The 20,022-nt window shown below is 34.5% G+C and overlaps 1 long non-coding RNA gene across 1 annotated transcript in view; it reads right to left on the reverse strand.

Moving 5' to 3' along the window:
- Window positions 1-20,022, reverse strand: part of LOC133250098 (uncharacterized) — a 214,372-nt gene that overhangs the window by 132,854 nt on the left and 61,496 nt on the right. Inside the window, exon 4 of the long non-coding RNA XR_009737228.1 lies at window positions 14,241-14,361. This is a non-coding gene — a long non-coding RNA (uncharacterized LOC133250098). The remainder of the gene's footprint in view (window positions 1-14,240; window positions 14,362-20,022) is intronic.

A 20,022-nucleotide genomic window follows, 5' to 3' on the forward strand; every position in this document is an offset into this window, starting at 1 on the left:
GAGATTAATTTTTTGTGGGAGGGAGGAAATATATACTTTTCTTATAGATCCAAGTTAATTCCAAGGTAAAAAAAAAAATATTGAATCCTATAATAACTAAAGGAGAATGTAGTTTACACTTCCCTCTAATTTACTCACTTTCTGTGTGAGGTAATCAGAAAGCAAAGGAAGAGACCATGAAAACAGATTTTAGAAATACTTGGCCACATAAAAATTAAATCAAAACTTAATTGTTAAAATATAAAAGTCAGAGAAAAGCCTTTGAACTATCTATTATGTTAAGCCCAAGATAATAAAAAGATATCTTAATTACAGTGGACAATACATAAAATAATATAAAGTAGAAATAATAATAATAAAGGAAACACACACAGAAAAACAGTCAACCTAAGACGAAAACACTTAAAAATGCATAGTTATCAAAACAACAATTTTAAAACATTTTAGAAACAAACAAAAAAAAAGAGATTAAAAAAAATATATTTAATATGAGCTTCTGGTGTAGAGAAATACCTTCTCTTTCACCAGACTTGAAGGAAAATATTTTTTTCCCTCAGACAGACATATATCTGACAGATACAGATAAAATACATTTACATTCATAACCATACTATTTAGATAGAAGATGATTTTGAAAGTGAACCACAAGAAATGATGGTACTATATCTGAAGGCTTATATCTTCATTATCCATTCTCCATTATCTAAGCAAGTTCAGTTCAGTCACTCAGTCATGTCCAACTCTTTGTGACCCCATGAATTGCAGCATGCTAGGCCTCCCTGTCCATCACCAACTCAAGTCTTCTATTCCTATTTCAGCCCCTTGTCTGGTAGTCAGGCACATCTTCAGATAAAGATGAACCTATCTAGTTCTCCAAAGATTGACCCATCATCTCAATTCTTTTCTACTGTTCCCCCCATAGGAAACAGAATAATGCCCTTCCCTCAAAAATGTTCACATCCGAATGTTTGCAACCTATGTTACCTTCCATGGTAAAAGGGACTTTGAAGATGTAATTCGATTTACTGACCTTAAGATGGGGAGATGACTGTGGACAAAATTTAATCACAGGAGTTATTATTTATTTATTGCTAAAAATAGATGACATTTTCCAGACTATGTTCAGAAAGATGTGAGATGAAAGGAAGATCAGAAAAATGCAACACTGTTGACTTTCAAGATGGAGGAAGAGTCCATGAGCCAAGGAATGTGAAAATCTAGAAAGAGCAAGGAAATGCAGTTTACCTAATTTCTTCAGAAAGGAATATAGCTCTCTAACTCTTACATTTTAGCCTAGTGAGACCCCTCTCAGACTTCTGATCTACAGAACTATAAGTAGTAAACTGATAATTCCTAAGTTTCTGATAACACATCCTAAAGGAAAAGCATTTCTAAGAATAAACATTGCCTTTTTTTCCTGGCACTAAAATAAAATCCTGTATTTTAAAGATACCTCATTTGAATATTCTATACTCTGGATAAATTAAGAACTTTTTATTTCCATTTCAAAATGTGCTTTTCCTCAGGATACCTTTAAATAAAGATTTGCTCTGATGAATTTCAAATATAATGTTATTAATATTTAGAAAACAATGTAGTTATGTGGACTTTTTTGTATCTCACTTGTTATTTAAACAAAAATGCACCAATAATTCTGTTTATGTGAAATTCTTCTTAAACTTGGATATAACTCTCATGCACTAACTTTGTATTCAACTATATCTGTTGGGTAGATAAAGGATTACATCACAAATGGATAAATGAACAGAGGAATTAAATGAATGAATCCTTAGTTATGCATTATAACTAAAAAATATCACACTACCTTCTGAGTCATCTTAGAAAGGTCCAAAGGTCTGTGTCTCACCAATGAATCTCTTTTACCAAATACAGTATCAAATATAGGAATAGTCATTAAATTAGTTTTGAACAGTTACATTGATCAAATTTATATTATACTATTATTCAAGTATGCTTATTCTATGTATATACACAGGCTTATATAGTTTTAAAGTTGTACAAAATAAAAGTCTGTGTATATATAAGGACAGTCCACTAATAACTTGATTATTGGACTGGATTAATGTTTATTTGATATTAACAATATAAATCATTTTTCTGAGCATGAAAAGAACTACTCATTTCAGAATATAAAACACTGATTGATTATATCTGTATACCTCTTTCCAGTCTCTGTTTCACTTATTTTGTCTCTTATTTCCTTCCTCCTAAAATTTTGAGCTACAATTGCTCTTTTTCTAGTTCCTTTAAGTAGGCCTGTGTTGCTATGAACTTCTCTCTTTGAACCATTTTTGCTGCAACCCATAATTTTGTTATGTCATATTTCTTTCATTTTTCTCTAGGTATTTTTTATTCTCCTCTGATTTCTTTGATGATCCATTGGTTGTTCAGTAGCAGGTTTTTTAATCTCTATGTTTTGTAGTTTTTCCTATTTACTCTTATGATTGATTTTTGAACTGAAGTGTGTCGCTCAGTTGTGTCCAACTTTATGACCATATGGACTGCAGCCCACCAGACTCCTCTGTGTGTGGAGTTCTCCAGGCAAGAATATTGGAGTGGGCAGCCACTCCCAGTTTCATACAATGTGATCTCAGAAGATCCCTGATAAAATTTCAATCTTCATAATTTACTGAAACTTGTTTTGTGACCTAATGAGTAATCTAGTCTAAAGTACTTTCCGTGTGAACTGAACAATGTGTATTCTGTTGCTTTTGGGTGGAATGTTACCTTTATGTCTATTGAATTCATCAGATCTAATTATTCACCTAAGTTTATTTCCTTATTGATTCTCTGTAGAGAATCTGTAGAGATGATCTACCCATTGGTGTAAGTACATGTTAAAGCCCCCTATCATATTACTGAAAATTTCTGTTTTGGTCCTTTAATATTTGCTTTACATATCTTAGTGTTCCTTTTTTGGGTGCATATACATTTACAATGTTATTTCTTCCTTCTGGATTAATTATTTTATCATTATATAGTACTCTGTCTTTTTTTAGTCTTTGTTTTAATATCTATTTTGTTGGATATGAGTAGAGCTAATCCAGCCTTCTTTTTATTTCTATTTGCATGAATTATTTTTTCCCAAACTTTCATTTTCTGTGTCCTTTCTTTTGAAATAAATCTGTTATAGGCAGCATACAGATGGGTCTTTTTTGCCATTCAGCCACTTTTTGACTGACAAATGCAGTCCATTTACACTTAAAGTAAATACTGATAGGTATAAAATTACTGCCAGTTTGCTAATTTGCTTCCTGTTTTTTATTGGTAATTCCTCACTGTTCCTTTCTTCTCTTCATTCCTCCCTGTGATTTGCTGGTTCTCCTTAGGATTATGTTAGATTCCTTCATCATTTGCCCTTGGGCATTTAATACAAGATTGGAACCAGTATGCTGTTCCATGTCTGGTTCTAACTGTTGCTTCTTGACCTGAATACAGATTTCTCAGCAGGCAGATAAGGTGGTCTGGTATTCACATCTCTTGAAGAATTTTCCACAGTTTGTTGTGAAGCATATATATATATTTATTTGAATTATATATATATGAATTTCCTGTGTCTATATCCAACCTTCCCTCCAAGAGTATGAATATTAAAAGAATTGACTATAGTTAAAAAATAAAAATACAAATAAATCAACAGTAAATATATTGTTAATGAGGATCTACATTTGGAACTAAAGTAAACCAAAACCAAAGTAACACACGTCTTCTAGCAGCCTCACTAATTTACTGATAAACCGTTGAATCCCTATAAAACAAAGCAGTTTTGAGCTAACAAACTTCAATGTTCCCCCCATTTTTTCCTGGTCTCTCTCAACAGTAATTTCCCTGTCCCACTACTTAGTATTTATTCTAATCGTGCCAGTCTCCTCTTGGTCACCTACTGATACTCCTCTGCTGTTAAAGATTTTGCTCATTTTACTACATGACAAAAGACTGCAAGAAGATGAAAAGCAGTGCTGAAGTGTACTTTCTCTCCAATGTATTGAGCTTTTTCAGAACTGCTCAGGCCTAACAGTGATACTTATAGGTCCTTCTATTCATGAAATAGGGAAGGGATGGTTTTCATGTTTATAACGTGTATACACATGCATATATTTCCAAGTTATTGGAATAGATACAGTTATGTGAAAATGTATGCACTTTACTTTTCTTCTATGCAAACAAGAATCATAGTTTATTCATCTTTGAGTTCTTTGCACAGTGTGAAAAGCTATAATCTTGTCAGATAAATGTGAAATATACGTACCCACTTAGCACAAAACTATTGCTTCAATAATCTTGGTCACATTTTACAGCAGTTCTTTGAGATAAGAGTTAAATATACTGTGTCTCAATTTCTTTTACTTTATAAATGGATGCAAGTATATTATTTTTATAGATTCATTTCTAGTGAAAATCTTTGGATCTTTACATTTATCTCACCACTACTACTGCTGCTGCTGCTGCTGCTTAGTTCCTAGACTCTTCTTTAATGTGTTCCAGATGAAACTTTTCCCTTATGAAGCTAAAAATGATTATGTACACTTATGAAATCAGTATGAATATCACAATGAGTCTGGAACATGTTGATTTTCTACAAAAGTAGTTTTTGGTTTATTAATAAAACCTATACAGAGAGCCTGATAATAGTTTTCATTAATTACCTGAAATATTTGGCACATTTATTTGGTGGTCCAATTGTCTGATGAAATTCTAGTAGACTGTGGTTCATGGAAACCTTATCTTGCATCCTAAATATTAATGATCCCTAGTAACAATTTGCAAGTAAAAAAGAACTTCAAAATGCTTTGACAGTGAATCTAGTCAACTACTTCACTTTGCTTTTGAATCCCTAAACATTTCATATGCTGAAGAATTGTTCTTGCAAATCCATAAAAACATTATTCTCATTTGACAATTTCAGCAGATATCATATCTGGGAAAATAACAACTCTTCAGAATGCTGACCCTGATTTTTACTTCTGGTTCATTTTTACTTCAGTGTTCATAAATTGTCTTATTGTAGTGATTCATAAAATATTAAAAATAACCCATAATGTAAAGGAACACAATATTTATGGTTCACTTTATCTGTATAAGATTTACCTGAAGAATATATAAATAAAATTGATCAGAATATCCCAAAATAAGTGACAAAACATTTTGTGCTTATCTCTTTCCCCTTCTATTTTAAGTTATTTCATATTTCATCTGCCTTTCCATAAGTCCTATAAGTAATTCCCCAGATTTACTCCAGATAGTCCAAATCACCAGATGGTCAATACAGAAATCAGATTGAATATATTCTTTGCAGCCAAAGATGGAGAAGCTCTATACAGTCACCAAAAACAAGAAGAGAGGCTGACTGTGGCTAAGATCATGAACTCCTTATTGCCAAATTCAGACTAAATTGAATAAAGTAGGGAAAACCACTAGACCATTTAGGTATGACCTAAATCAAATTCCTTACGCTTATACAGTGGAAGTGAGAAATAGATTCATGGGATTAGATATTATAGACAGAATGCCTGAAGAACGATGGTCGGAGGTTTGTGACATTCTACACGAGGTGGTGATCAAAATCATCCCCAATAAAAAGAAATACAAATAGGCAAAATGGTTGTCTGAGGAGACCTTGCAAATAGCTGAGAAAAGAAGAGAAACTAATGGAAAAGGACTGATCTCTTTAGGATGGACTGGTTGGACCTCCTTGCAGTCCAAGGGACTCTCAAGAGTCTTCTCCAACACCACAGTTCAAAGGCATCAATTCTTTGGCGCTCAGCCTTCTTCACAGTCCAACTCTCACATCCATCCATGACTAGTGGAAAAACCATAGCCTTGACTAGACAGACCTTTGTTGGCAAGGTAATATGGCTGCTTTTTAATATGCTATCTAGGTTGGTCATAACTTTCCTTCCAAGGAGTAAGCATCTTTTAATTTCATGGCTGCAATCACCATCTGCAGTGATTTTGGAGCCCCCCAAAATAAAGTCTGACACTGTTTCCCTATCTATTTTCCATGAAGTGATGGGACCAGATGCCATGAACTTCGTTTTCTGAATGTTGAGCTTTAAGCCAACTTTTTCACTCTCCTCTTTCACTTTCATCAAGAGGCTTTTTAGTTCCTCTTCACTTCCTGCCATAGGGTGGTGTCATCTGCATATCTGAGGATATTGCTATTTCTCCCGGCAATCTTGATTCCAGCTTGTGCTTCTTCCAGCCCAGCATTTCTCATGATGTAAACTCCAATACTTTGGCCACCTCATGTGAAGAGTTGACTCATTGGAAAAGACCCTGATGCTGGGAGGGATTTGGGGCAGGAGGAGAAGGGGATGACAGAGGATGAGATGGCTGGATGGCATCACTGACTCGATGCACATGAGTTTGGGTGAACTCTGGGAGTTGGTGATGGACAGGGAGGTCTGGTGTGCTGCAATTCATGGGGTCGCAAAGAGTCGGACACGACTGAGTGACTGAACTGAAGTGAATGGCAAAGTAGAAAAAGAAAGATATACCCATTTGAATGCAGAGTTTCAAAGAATAGCAAGGAGAGATAAGAAAGCCTTCCTCAGTGATCAATGCAAACAAATAGAGGAAAACAATACAATGGAAAAGACTAGAGGTTGCTTCAAGAAAATTGGAGATACCAAGGGAACATTTCATGCAAAGATGGCCACAATAAAGGACAGACATGGTATGGACCTAACAGAAGCAGATGTTAAGAAGAGGTAGCAAGAATACACAGAAGTTCAATACAAAAAAGATCTTCATGACCCAGATAATCATGATGGTGTAATCACTCACCTAGAGCCAGACATCCTGGAATGTGAAGTCAAGCAGGCCTTAGGAAGCATCACTATGAACAAAGCTATTGGAGGTGATGGAATTCCAGTTGAGCTGTTTCAAATCCTAAAAGGTGATGCTGTGAAAATGCGGCACTCAACATATCAGCAAATTTGGAAGACTCAGCAATGGCCACGGGACTGGATAATTTTAATTTCAGTCCCAAAGAAAGTCAATGCCAAAGAATGTTCAAACTACCACACATCTGTACTCATGTCACACACTAGTAAAGTAATGCTCAAAATTCTCCACACCAGGCTTCAACAATACATGAACCATGAACTTCCAGATGTTCAAGCTAGATTTAGAAAAGGCAGACGAACCAGAGATCAAATTGCCAACATACACTAAATCATTGAAAAAGCAAAAATAGTTCCAGAAAAACATCTACTTCTGCTTTATTGACTATGCCAAAGCCTTTGACTAGGTGGATTACAACACAATGTAGAAAATTCTTAAAGAGATGGGAATACCAGACCACCCCATCTGCCTCTGAGAAATCTGTGTGCAGGTCAACAAGCCACAGTTAGAACTGGACATGGAACAACAGACTGGTTCCAAATCGGGAAAGAAGTATGTCAAGGCTGTTTATTGTCACCCTGCTTATTTAACTTATTTGCAGAGTACATCATGCGAAATGCAGGGCTGGATGAAGCACAAGTTGGATATAAGATTGCCAGGAGAAATAGCAATAACCTCAGATATGCAAATGACACCACCCTATGGCAGAAAGAAGAACTAAAGAGCCTCCTGATGAAAGAGGAGAGTAAAAAAGTTGGCTTAAAATTCAACATTAAAAAAACGAAGATCATGGTATCTGGCCCCATTACTTCATGGCAAATAGATGGGAAATAATGGAAACAGTGAAAGACTTTATTTTGGGGGGCTCAAAATCACTGCAGATTGTGACTGCAACCATGAAATTAAAAAAAAAAAAAAGCTTCCTCTTTGGAATACAAGCTATTACTAATTTAGACAGCATATTAAAAAACAGAGACATTACTCTGCCAACAAAAGTTCATCTAGTCAAAGCTATGACTTTTCCAGTAATCATGTATGGATGTGAGTGTTGGATTATAAAGAAAATTGAGTGCTGAGGAATTGGTGCTATTGAACTATGATGTTGGAGAAGACTCTTGAAAGTCCCTGGACTGCAAGGAGATCAAACCAGTCAATGCTGAAGGAAATCAGTCCTGAATGTTCACTGGAAGGACTGATGCTGAAGCTGAAACTCCAGTTCTTTGGCCACCTGATGCAAAGAACCAACTCCTTGGGAAAGACCCTGATGCTCTTCAAGATTGAAGGCAAGAGGAGAAGTGGACAACAGAGGATGAGATGGTTGGATGGCATCACCAACACAGTAGACATGAGTTTGAGCAAGCTCTAGGAGTTGGTGATGGACAGGGAATTCTGGTGTGCTGCAATCCATGGAGTTGCAAAGAGTTAGACATGAGCGACTGAACTGTACTAATTCTCCAGCTGATTAATCTAATTCCTTGAGCAATTATTATATAATTCCTCATTAGAAATGACACATATCTTCATTTGGGAATAATTTTATTTGGCAACTAATGGACTACTACATCTGGTATATGTTACAAGCAAAGCAGGATATTAGGCACCGGTATTCTTTGTTTTCAGTCTGTTTCTTAGCATTTCTGAGTCCTTGGTCCAGGGAGACTGTCTGACCCTCCATTTTCTCTTATTTCATCCAATATGAGCTAGAAAAAAAAAGACTGTGATTTGGCAGATTAACAGCACCTGTTATGACTTTTTCATTGTTGGTCATTGAGCAGACTACACACAACCAATGTTTTGCAAGGGCTAGATTCTTCACGGTGCATTCATTTTAAAACTCAAATGTGCAATACTATTTCTCTGTTTGCTGCATTCTCAGTTTTTTGTGATCCCTGCTGTTGAAATATTTAAAACCTTGAAAGTAATGACTGGAATGATACTTTCTCTTAAATTATCAATCATCTTAAATCTCTTAAATCATCTTAAATCATCAAAATTCATTTTTCATCAGAGTTAAGTGTTTAGAAAGCAACTTAATTATGCTAGATCCTGCCCTAACACTAGTTTTTGGGTTTTTTTCTTAAAGCAAGAAAATATACTTTGTTCTTATTGCATGGTTCTTTTATTATTTTATTCTTCAGTGATTTTGCTTCAAGACATTTTATGCATTATAACCTTTAGTAGTGACATGAAATTCTTGCAAGATGATTTATTAGGAAGGCACACTTTTACCTTTAATATGTCAAAGAATCATATTTCTAGATAAAACATCTTTTTAGGTTTTCTTCTAGGGGAACAGACATAGGAAGTTATGCTGTCTGAACGATGGTCACTCAGTGGTAGTATTTCACTAGGAAACTCTTTTCTTTTAAATGATTATTTAATGACTTAATGTGATCTAGTTCTTGTGCAAAGGAGAAAAAAATTAGGCATTTCTTACAAAAAAAAAAAAAAAAAACCCTAATTCTCTATAATGTGGAGATGAAAGTATAAATAAATCAATTTCAAATTATATGAGACTATATTAAAATATGAAAGAAAGGTTAAGAGCACAGGATATAAAATTTAGGGACCAGGATGATCAGAGTAAAGAATTTTGAACCGGGTGTTGAAAACTAGTAGTTGAAAATATGTAGCTGACTCTGATGGAAAGTCTAGAGCAAAGAAGTAAAATCAATAGTTATCCATGCAAAGGTGGTTAGAAACTTATCTGCTCAGTTGTTACTGAGGTTCTCAGTGAAGAACAGGGGCGAAGTTTGAGTGTTTTAGGTACAAACAGGAGAGTTTATATTGAAACCTTGTAGAATATCAATTTTTAAAATTTTGGATGAAAAAACAGGGACAAAGAGGACTAAGATGTGATAAAACAGATGAGAGACTATTTAGTAGAAAACTGTCAAAGGCCACTGAATGTTGGAATGGTGGGAAGCATATTCTGATGTAAGATGTGCTCAGCTGTATCAATGGATGTGGGAAATTAAAGTCTGAAAAAAATACTAGTGAATGTAGCAACCAAAATTTAGTATAACTTTACTCATAAACATTTTCAGTAAAGAACAAATTAGACTTCTGTGAAATATCTAGTCTTTCAAGTCTTAAGTTGTAAAGATTACTTCTTTTTATGTTCCTACAGTTTCACTATAACAATAACTACTGTCCACAGTCACTGCTTCCTCATGGTGGACACTTCTGCAAGCACTGTATAGCTTCATGCTCTGGAGGCCATTGGCCTCCACACACACATGCATACATGATGTGGATTAAGCAGAGATACCATATAAAATAAAAATCTATCCCTGTACTGGTTTACATTATTATCTTCTTCATTACAAAGAATATCTACTATTCACATCTGCTCACCATATACTCTCCCCTGTTCTCCTATAACAGCAGTTTGGTTTTTTTTTTTCAAAATTTCATATTATTATTCCTTTACATAAGTATACATTAGATTTGATTATTGATCTTTTATATTATTCTTATATATTAATATTAAAATAAAATTGAGTTGAGCTTATTTTATCTCTATATTTGAACTGTATTTCTAATAGGACATATTTCTAGAACAGTAATGATTAAAGTGTATGTGTATCTTAGTTGACAGTTTATAAGGGTTCTACAACTCACATTTCCACCAGTAATTATAATGAATTCAATTTCCCCACCTCACCAGCCTGCTTATTTTCATTACATTTAAATTTTCACTAGTGGGACACATGTTCTATTGTTGTTTTAACTGCACATTAATTTGATTCATATTGGGATTTATTCTTACTGAAAATTTAGTTTTCTTCTTTTGTGAGGTGCCTGTTTCTATTTGAAATTGATTTATAAGACTTACTTAGGTATTATAGTTATTTATTTATTTAGTAAGTGAACAGACAGTAACAAAGTTTTCTGAATTAATGACTTATTTTGTATAAAGGATTTGTCCTTGGTGACTGTAGAAACTACCATAATCAGGTAACTACTTGCACTACTGTCCTCTATGAAAATCAGGATACAGGCAAGCACACACAGCAAAATCTGCTCAGTTGTTACTGAGGTCCTCAGTGAAAATTACAATTTGTCTTGAATTATGGAATGAACTTTTCACATATTCTCAGTGCCATCTTCATTGATGCTTGTAAGAGTGTGTATATATATATATATATATATATATATTCATACTGTGATAATGGATATATGCTTAATTTTAATTACTAATTCTACTTGTTGTGTATTTGGCATTATTTCCTATAGCACATCATGCTGTGAAATACATTCACACTGAGCTAATTCTTCCCATTCACATTAATGAAAAGAATAGGAACACATAATTTCTTAAAAGAACAGTAAGAGCCAAGTGCTAAAAAAAAAAACCTGCTTTCACTTACATAGCTCTCTTAAGTAATTTTTCTACTAGCAAGTCAAATATTCAATCCACTGCATCAGAGAAACAGAATTCAATCTTTTATTTGATATAATTATTTCCCTCTCATGAACTTTTTGCCCCTGGCATATTTCTTGCTACGAATGTAAAATATTTTAATTCATTTATCAAAGAATTAAAAATGCTACAGATGTACCAGTGTTCACAGTAATTACGAAATATCAAGCAATATATGAAATATCAAAATTAAATCACACAATCCTTAGATTCATAAAATCCAGCAGGGACATTATGGTACTTCAGTAATTACTTATTTCTAACTGCAAATAATAAAGACTCAAGTCTTAGAGAAATAAATATTTATTACCAGATTTTTTTTCTCTCTCCCAGTATCACTTCAAGGAATAGATAAATTTAACACACAATTCACCATATGTTAAACTCTCCTTACCTTAATTGTCATTGCCTTGCTAATGGCAAAGCTAGTTAAATATGCAACTAAATATGGAAATCTCCTTTTTAAAATGAGGAAGAGACCACTAGAAAATGTTATAGGTCAAATTAGAATAAAAAATTTTTTAAGCTGTATTTCTTCTGTAAATATCGGTGGCATTGTAACTAGCATAAGACTGACTCGATCTAGACTCATTCATTTTGAAAAGCCCATCCTAGATAAAAATACAACTTTTATATAAGTAAATGGATTTTCTCTTTTGAAAAAGGCATCAAATAAAAACAATTTCAGTTATTATAATCAGATGCTCCATAAGACAATTATTTTCTTATCTGCTTACTATGATTTCCTACCTTCCAAATAAGTCATCTGAAGAAAAGCCAAAATGATTTGCTAGTATGCACATGTTGTTATTGTTGACTATGGAAAAAATGTTTTTTAAAAAAAACATTTTCATGGAATCATAAATGATCATTTAGCAGTTTTAGTAACAAAACTTTAAATATTATAAATTAATATTTCAAATTTCTAAAGGGATCTTAGTAATAACAGAACTGTGGCTGGGGCAAGAGAAGATAGGCATTCACTTCAGGTGCAGGATTTAGGATGGGGCAAATAACTCAGCTTTCAAGATGAATGTCTAAAATGCAATATTTTAAAAATCCAACTTAATGCAAAAGATCAATGAGGAGCAAAATACAAAATTTGTAAATAAAGAAAAGGTCTGACTCTGCATTTGCATAACTCAACTACACTCAATTTCCTGTACTATTAATAAAATACACTCAATGCTGGCACAACTAAAATTGGAAAATTTGATTTCCTAACATCATACTACAAAGCCATGTTTTTAAAAATCATGATATTTTGTGGTAACAAAAAGAAAAATAAAGAAGGATAGGTGATGATTTTGTATCTATCAATACTGAGATTAGACAAAAATGGTTCTCCAAAGAGAAATTATTCTCAAAAAGAGTAAATGCAATAAAATTCATTGATTACTATCTTTTGCTTTCTCTTCATTGATTCTTCCAATACAAACTTACAGTTCACAGGCATAATTTATTTATATTTTAAATATATCATTTATTTATATCATAAATTTTATATTGGATATAATTTATTATTCACTAATATTTATGTGGTTAACTTCTGTTTTGTGCTTCCCTTGAAGAAAACGAGTACGTCAAGGCTGTATATTGTCACCCTGCTTATTTAACGTATATGCAGAGTACATCGTGAGAAATGCTGAGCTCAAAGAAGCACAAGATGGAATCAAGATTGCCGGGAGAAATATCAATAACCTCAGATATGCAGATGACACCACCCTTATGGCAGAAAAGTGAAGAGGAACTCAAAAGCCTCTGGATGAAAGTGAAAGAGGAGAGTGAAAAAGTTGGCTTAAAGCTCAACATTCAGAAAACTAAGATCATGGCATCTGGTCCCATGACTTCATGGGAAATAGATGGGGAAACAGTGGAAACAGTGTCAGACTTTGCTTTTTTGAGCTCCAAAATCACTGCAGATGGTGACTGCAGCTATGAAATTAAAAGACGCTTACTCCTTGGAAGGGAAGTTATGACCAATCTAGATAGCATATTGAAAAGCAGAGACATTACTTTGCCAACAAAGGTCTGTCTAGTCAAGGCTATGGTTTTTCCAGTGGTCATGTATGGATGTTAGAGTTGGACTGTGAAGAAAGCTGAGCACCAAAGAATTGATGCGTTTGAACTGTGGTGTTGGAGAAGACTCTTGAGAGTCCCTTAGACTGCAAGGAGATCCAACCAGTCCATTCTGAAGGAGATCAGCCCTGGGATTTCTTTGGAAGGAATGATGCTAAAGCTGAAGCTCCAGTACTTTGGCCACCTCATGCGAAGAGTTGACTCATTGGAAAAGACTCTGATGCTGGGAGGGATTGGGGGCAGGAGGAGAAGGGGATGACAGAGGATGAGATGGCTGGATGGCATCACCGACTCGATGGACATGAGTTTGGGTGAACTTCGGGAATTGGTGATGGACAGGGAGGACTGGTGTGCTGCGATTCATGGGGTCACAAAGAGTCGGTCATGACTGAGCGACTAAACTGAATTGAATAATTAAACTTTCACTGGGAGAACCCTCTGGAAATTTCTGCCATGCACCAGTCAGTAAGTAACCAAGAAATGTAGTCAAATCACCTACAGTAGCAGCAAATGTTAACTCTAAAATTGGTTTAGGAGTTGGTGGAACTTCTTAACAAGGTCAAATAAGGAATATTTTGAAGATACCCATTTCCATAAACCATTGATTCTATCTTTATCTTTAAATCCAATTAGCAACTATTTTTGTGCCACTGCATAGTATATTTGTCCTTTTGACAAAACTATACTATTTGTTTAAAATGTTTACTGAAGTAAAATTTATTCAGAATTGTTTAAAAGTAGAAAGTTGCAAATTTAAGAAATAAGAGAATTCAGGTTAGGAATATGCTAAGCACGGCAATCTTATTTTAGTAAAGAGTTACTAAAACAGAGTCTGAAATGAAAAGCAGAGATAGTAGAAATAACTTACTGAAAGCAGATGGTTGCCATAGTGATGAGATACATTCACTCTTGTGTTGATTGAAGGGAACTAGCAGAGGCCACAGAGGATGGATATCTTTGGGAACCTTTTTTTCCCCAACTTTTCTGTCCTAGTAAAAGATGGAGAGATTTAAGGTCAGAGAGAGCATGAAGATATTACAAATGAGAAAATTCTTCTTTAACCCAGCAATTATTAGCAGAATTAACTCCAAAATTATGTGGTCCAAATGATGGGGCAAATATTTAATAAAAATTTAATAAAAGTTGAGCTGGTGTGGCCAATAGATTCTACCTTGAGTATTATTCTTAACTGATTTGGTCATAGATGCCAGAATGCAGTTTAAAATAGACAAGCCACTGGTTCCTGGAAACAAAGGTGCAAGTATTCCTGTTAGCTTTTGGAATGTGAGCCAGGGAATAGCACACAGGGATCAAAGTGCTTTTCAGTAAAAGAACCAACAAAACAAAACTATTGGTGCATAGAAGAATCTATAATCCTAACCAAATTAGTAATGTCTATAACCCGTGCCTCAAGCCTAGAGCTATTCATACCCAAAATACCAGCATATAAAATCATAAACAAAAAAGAAAGAAATATCAGACTTTATAAAAAGTGAGAAAGTACTTTAAAAAATAGTTTATTTGGACTACTTCTTGTATTTTCACTATAAAATCAATTTCTCTTGAGTATATACTTGTGGAAATATTTTATTATTTTAAATTTATTATTTTAATTGGACACTAATTACTTTACAATATTGTATTGGTTTTGCCATACATCAACATGAATCCACCAAGGATGTACACATGTTCCCCATCCTGAACCCCCTCCCACCTCCCTCCCCATACCATCCCTCTGGGTCATCCCAGTGCACCAGCCCCAAGCATCCTATACCCTGCATCGAAACTGGACTGGTGACTAGTTACTTATACGATATTATTCATGTTTCAATGCCATTCTCCCAAATCATCCCACCCTCACCCTCTGTCATAGAGTCCAAAAGACTGTTCTATACATCTGTGTCTCTTTTGCTGTCTTGCATACAGGGTTATCATTACCATCTTTCTAAATTCCATATATATGCGTTAGTATACTGAATTGGTGTTTTCCTTTCTGGCTTACTTCACTCTGTATAATAGACTCCAGTTTCATCCACCTCATTAGAACTGATTCAAATGTATTCTTTTTAATGGCTGAGTAATACTCCATTGTGTATATGTACCACAGCTTTCTTATCCATTCATCTGCTGATGGACATCTAGGTTGCTTCCATGTCCTGGCTATTATAAACAGTGCTGCGATGAACACTGGGGTACACGTGTCTCTTTCCCTTCTGGTTTCCTCGGTGTGTATGCCCAGCAGTGGGATTGCTGGGTCATAAGGCAGTTCTATTTCCATTTTTTTAAGGAATCTCCACACTGTTCTCCATAGTGGCTGTACTAAGTTTGCATTCCCACCAACAGTGTAAAAGGGTTCCCTTTTCTCCACACCCTCTCCAGCATTTATTGCTTGTAGACTTTTGGATTGCAGCCATTCTGACTGGTGTGAAATGGTACCTCATTGTGGTTTTGATATGCATTTCTCTGATAATGAGTGATGTTGAGCATCTTTTCATGTGTTTGTTAGCCATTTGTATGTCTTCTTTGGAGAAATGTCTATTTAGTTCTTTGGCCCAGTTTTATTGGGTCGTTTATTTTTCTGGAATTGAGCTACAGGAGTTGCTTGTATATTTTTGAGATTAGTTGTTTGTTAGTTGCTTCATTTGCTATTATTTTCTCCCATTCTGAAGGCTGTCTTATCACCTTGCTTATAGTTTCCTTTGTTGTGCAGAAGCTTTTAATTTTAATTAGGTCCCACTTGTTTATTTCTGCTTTTATTTCTAATATTCTGGGAGGTGGGTCATAGAGGATCCTGCTGTGATTTCGGAGAAGGCAATGGCACCCCACTCCAGTACTCTTGCCTGGAAAATCCCATGGACGGAGGAGCCTGGTAGGCTGCAGTCCATGGGGTCTCAAAAGTTGGACACGACTGAGCGACTTCACTTTCATTTTTTACTTTCATGCATTGGAGAAGGAAATGGCAACCCACTCCAGTGTTCTTGCCTGGAGAATCCCATGGACGGGGGAGCCTGGTGGGTTGCCATCTATGGGGTCGCACAGAGTCGGACACGACTGAAGCGACTTAGCAGCAGCAGTAGCAGCTGTGATTTATGTTGGAGAGTTTTTTGCCTATGTTCTCCTCTTAGAATTTTATAGTTTCTGGTCTTACATTTAGATCTTTAATCCATTTTGAGTTTATTTTTGTGTATAGTGTTAGAAAGTGGTCTAGTTTCATTCTTTTATAAGTGATTGACCAGTTTTCCCAGCACCACTTGTTAAAGAGATTGTCTTTTCTCCATTGTATATTTTTGCCTCCTTTAAAGACCTATATATAGAAAGCTATAAAACACTGGTGAAAGAAATCAAAGAGGACACTAATAGATGGAGAAATATACCATGTTCATGGATCGGAAGAATCAGTATAGTGAAAATGAGTATACTACCCAAAGCAATCTATAGATTCAATGCAATCCCTATCAAGCTACTAATGGTATTTTTCACAGAACTAAAACAAATAATTTCACAATTTGTATGGAAATAAAAAAAACCTCGAATAGCCAAAGTAATCTTGAGAAAGAAGAATGGAACTGGAGGAATCAACCTGCCTGACTTCAGGCTCTACTACAAAGACACAGTCATCAAGACAGTATGGTACTGACACAAAGACAGAAATATAGATCAATGGAACAAAATAGAAAGCCCAGAGATAAATTCACACACCTATGGAAATATTTTTGAAAATTTTATCTTTGCATTGGGGATATATGTAGACCTATAATTGATTCATGTTGAAGTTTGACAGAAAACAACAAAATTCTGTAAAGCAATTATCCTTCAATTAAAAAATAATTAAAAGAAGAATACATTTAATAAGTTAAATTAGTTTTGACTGAGAAGTTGATTTGCGTCTGGGAAAGAGGAGAAATAGACCTAACATAAGAAAAATGAAATAAACTACACTCTATTGAAAACAAAACTAATGTCCAAGGAAATTTAGGACTCTGAGGGGATAGAATATGATATATGGATTTGCTTATCAGGATATTTTCTAGTAAGCATACTTGTATTGAGTTTTCAATAAAGAATAATTTTATATGGAAAATGACATAATAATGGTTTCCAAACATTGTCACATCTTTCCTTCAAGAAAAAATAATGCAGAACTAAAATATACCAAAAGATAAATGCAGAACTATCCCGGTTGAATCAGGAATGGAGGAATGGGTACCTCAAATGCTCAGATCATTTTGCAACCATTGCTTCTTCTCCCACCAACTCACAACTGGCTTTGTGATATTCCTTTTGATAAGAATCACTGGAAAACAACTTAGACTGGAGTTTGGACAAACTCTCTATATATGAATGTCAGACTAGTTTTTAATAACTGAAGATATTAATATCCAACAATAGCTTCCTTTTAACTTCATTTAGCAAATGAATGATAATCAAAAAGAAAGCAAGAACATGCTACCATGTGGAGACTGTGTGGACACAGAAATAACTCAGAACAGAGAGATTTATTAGAAGGCTAAACATTAATCCAGGAAAGAAGTGGCTGTGTTCTAAATCATGATAGAGATCTTGGACAAATGGGACAGAAGAATGAATAGGTTCAAAAAAATATTTGGATGATAGGACTCAGAGGATTAGATGGTTGGATTTCTTACTGGCTATGGGAAAGATAAGAAGGAGGAATAAGTCAAGGAAGAATGGATTTTTGGCTCAACAGTGGAGTGAGTGATACTAATCCACAAGATAATAAATTTAGGCTGAGTGATTTGAGTTTGACACATGTGGAGTTTCTGAGGTCCCTGAGAAATTTTAAGTTGAGATGCTGAATTCATAGAGTTTTAGGTCCATATATCAAGTAAGAGCCAGAAGAATGCAGATATACAGATATATATATATCTGTATATATGTATATACACAGATACATATATGTATATAGCTGACAATTGAAGCAATGAAAATTGATGATATCAAGTTGAATGTAGAGAGTGAAACTGTAAGGAAAATAAAGGTAGAGCAAAGGAGAGGAAAATAATAGAAGGGGATTTATAGAAGATGTTTGTTGAGTAGAGAGCATGAGATGAGGAGCCTACTCATAAGAATAAAATGGTAGTCACAAAATATGTTTCTCCAGAGCTATTCTTACTCAGGTGAATATCCTTTTAAAACTTTTGTTCCACTACTAAGCATCAAAAGTCCAGATACATAGCAGTATTATTTACCTTTATGAACATCCAAGACAAATACTAAATAATTGGATAATGAACTTAGATTACTGAAAATCTAAGGCTATGTCTCCACTTCTAGATATTCTAGGTTCAGAAATGATTTAGCTCCTTTTTGACTGGTGAATGTGATTGGAAATTCTATTAAATACTGGCTTTTGTTTGTAAATTGTAAGTCAAAATCCAATAAGGTAACTACTATAACAGATTAGAATCAAATAATTGTGTTTAATCTATAAAGATAATTTAAAAGATAAAAAAAAAAAAACAAAAAAAAAACCTCAAAAACATTTGCTTTCCAAAAAACCAAGTTCTATTGGAAGAAAATCTGGAGTAAATCAAAATTTGAACTATACCAGAGCAATTCTAAATCATGATGGTTGGTCACATAGTTTTAAGGCATAAATAATAAGAAAGCACAACACATTAAACACAGGATTATAGAAATAATTTTTCAAAGGGAAGAAATAAAAAAATAAAAACTCAAAGTTTAATTTCTTTACAAATTATTTTAGTAAATTGGACTCTAGGTGTCTCAGGCATAGCAGATTCCTACTGTGTACCAGAACAGTGCTTTCCAGCCATCTGTCTTACGTTCTTAATATGATCTCTTTACAACTGTTATGAAAATTTAGTATTGTTAAAACTATCTTACAGGTTAGAAAACTAAGGTTAACAGAAATGAAACTTACATAGGAAGTAAATAATGCAGCAAAAAATTTTACTTTGGTGTGTTACTTTTCCATTCTAAATAGAAAAGTGGTTGTCTTCAATTTCTTCAGCAGTATCTTATAACTTTTGGAGTAGATATCTTTTGCCTCTTTAGGTAGGTTTATTCCTAAGTATTTTTTGTTTTCTTTTTGACCGCAAAATAAATGGAATTCTTTCTTTAACTTCTATTTCTGATACTTTGTTCTTATATTATTAACTTTTTAAAGTTGTTACATCATTATTTGTTTCTAGGTTTACATATAATTGACTAATCTACCACAGTGGGATAATACAGTAATTGCTGCCAAGTCGCTTCAGTCATGTCCGACTCTGTGCGACCCCATGGACTGCAGCTGACCAGGCTTCTCCGTCCATGGGATTCTCCAGGTAAGAACACTGGAGTGGGTTGCCATTTCCTTCTCCAAATACAGTAATTATGTTAATACAAATAATTTCTCCCATTTTGCATGTAAAAGAACAAAACATGTAGCCCAACAGATGCTAAGGGCTGAGGTCTAGGGAAGGAATCCATAGCATGGCAGATAAGGAAATAAGCAGATAGCATGTTCTGACTGGGCTATCTTCCTGTCCTTAGTAATATGCCTAAAAAACTCTGTCACCCAACTAGATGTGGGTAAAGGAGTTCTGACAGGAGACTGACATTACCAAGGCACAGAATAGATTAGAGAAATGTGGAAAATATATCTCAGGAAGGGTAAACAAAAA

Source organism: Bos javanicus, chromosome 6 (assembly GCF_032452875.1).
Source record: "Bos javanicus breed banteng chromosome 6, ARS-OSU_banteng_1.0, whole genome shotgun sequence".
Lineage (NCBI taxonomy): Eukaryota > Metazoa > Chordata > Mammalia > Artiodactyla > Bovidae > Bos > Bos javanicus.